Source organism: Arachis hypogaea, chromosome 12 (assembly GCF_003086295.3).
Source record: "Arachis hypogaea cultivar Tifrunner chromosome 12, arahy.Tifrunner.gnm2.J5K5, whole genome shotgun sequence".
NCBI lineage: Eukaryota > Viridiplantae > Streptophyta > Magnoliopsida > Fabales > Fabaceae > Arachis > Arachis hypogaea.
This window is the reverse complement of record NC_092047.1, coordinates 105,292,296-105,294,491: the sequence shown is the minus strand read 5'-3', so window position 1 is coordinate 105,294,491 and position 2,196 is coordinate 105,292,296. Positions and strand designations below refer to the sequence as shown.

Sequence of the window (2,196 nt, the reverse complement as noted above, 5' to 3'; positions counted from 1 at the left end):
CCAATAAGCGCTTCTTTAATGTCAATAGCTTGACAGTGAGCTCGGAGAGTCTCAACAGATATTCAGAGCTTAGTGTTGACCTCCCAACACCAAAATTAGAAGTTGAATGTGGGGGCTCTGTTTGACTCTGTATTGAGAGAAGCTTTTCATGCTTCCTCTCCATGGTTACAGAAGAAGATCCTTGAGCCTTAAACACAAGGTAGTCCTCATTCAATTGAAGGACTAACTCTCCTCTGTACACATCAATCACAGCTTTTGGTGTGTCTAAGAAGGGTCTTCCAAGGATGATGGATTCATCTTCATCCTTCCCAGTGTCTAGGATTACGAAGTCTACAGGGATGTAAAAGCCTTCAACCTTCACTAAGACATCCTTTACAAGTCCATAAGCCTGTTTCCTTGAATTGTCTGCCATCTCTAGTGAGATTCTTGCAGCTTGCACCTCAAAGATCCCTAGTTTCTCCATTACAGAGAGGGGCATGATGTTTATACTTGACCCCAGGTCACATAGAGCCTTCTCAAAGGTCATGGTGCCTATGGTACAAGGTATTAAGAACTTTTCAGGATCCTGTTTCTTCTGAGGTAATTTCAGTTGAACCAGATCATTCAGTTCATTGATGAGCAATGGAGGTTCATCCTCCCAGGTCTCATTACCAAATAGCTTGGCATTCAGCTTCATGATTGCTCCTAGATACAGAGCAACTTGTTCTTCAACAATGTCTTCATCCTCTTCAGAGGAAGAATACTCATCAGAGCTCATGAATGGCAATAGTAAGTTCAGTGGAATCTCTATGGTCTCTGTATGAGCCTCAGATTCTTTTGATTCCTCATGAGGGAACTTCCTAGTGGCCAGTGGACATCCATTGAGGTCTTTCTCACTGGAAATCACTGCCTCTTTCTCCTCTCCAGGTTCGGCCGTGTGGGGTATGTTGATGGCCTTGCACTCTCTCTTTGGATTCTCTTCTGTATTGCTTGGGAGAGTACTAGGAGGGAGTTCATTAACTCTTTTACTCAGCTGACCCACATGTGCCTCCAAATTTCTAATGGAGGACCTTGTTTCAGTCATGAAACTTTGAGTGGTCTTACTTAGATTAGAGATTATGGTTGCTAAGTCAGAGATGCTCTGCTTAGAATTCTCTGTCTGTTGCTGAGAAGATGATGGGAAAGGTTTGCTATTGCCAAACCGTGTTCTTCCACCATTATTATTATTGAAGCCTTGATTAGGCTTCTATTGATCCTTCCATGAGAGATTAGGATGATTCCTCCATGAAGGATTGTAAGTATTTACATAGGATTCTCCCATGTAATTCACTTCTTCCATTCCAGAATTCTCAGGATCATAAGCTTCTTCTTCAGAGGAGGCTTCTTTAGTACTGCCGGATGCAGCTTGCATTCCAGTCAGACTCTGAGAAATCATATTGACTTGCTGAGTCAATATTTTGTTCTGAGCCAATATGGCATTCAGAGTATCAACCTCAAGAACTCCTTTCTTCTGAGTTGTCCCATTATTCACAGGATTCCTTTCAGAAGTGTACATGAACTGGTTATTTGCAACCATTTCAATGAGTTCCTGGGCTTCCTCAGGCATCTTCTTCAGATGAAGAGATCCACCAGCAGAGTTTTCCAATGACAACTTTGACAATTCAGATAGACCATCATAGAATATACATATGATGCTCCATTCTGAAAGCATGCCAGAATGACACCTTCTGATCAACTGCTTGTATCTTTCCCATGCTTCATAGAGGGATTCACCTTCCTTTTGTTTGAAGGTTTGGACTTCCACTCTAAGCTTACTCAATTTTTGAGGTGGAAAGAATTTGGCCAAGAAAGCATTGACCAACTTTTCCTAAGAGTTCAGGCTTTCTTTAGGTTGTGAGTCCAACCATGTCCTAGCTCTGTCTCTTACAGCAAAAGGGAAAAGCATAAGTCTGTAGACCTCAGGATTAACCCCATTGGTCTTAACAGTGTCACAAATTTGCAAGAATTCAGCTAAAAACTGATGAGGATCTTCCAATGAAAGTCCATGAAACTTGCAATTCTGCTGTATTAGAGAAACTAATTGAGGCTTAAGCTCAAAGTTATTTGCTCCAATTGAAGGAATTGAGATGCTTCTTCCATAGAAGTCAGAAGATGGTGCAACAAAGTCACTAATCATCTTTCTTGCATCTCCACCATTGTTGTTGGGTTCGGCCATGT

General features: G+C 41.7%; 1 non-coding gene across 1 annotated transcript; it reads left to right on the top strand.

Annotated features, from left to right (window-relative positions):
- Positions 1–1,688: 1,688 nt before the first annotated feature.
- Positions 1,689–1,792, top strand: LOC112732079 (small nucleolar RNA R71). Its single transcript, XR_003167818.1, has one exon. It is a non-coding gene; the product is annotated as a small nucleolar RNA R71 (small nucleolar RNA).
- Positions 1,793–2,196: the final 404 nt, after the last annotated feature.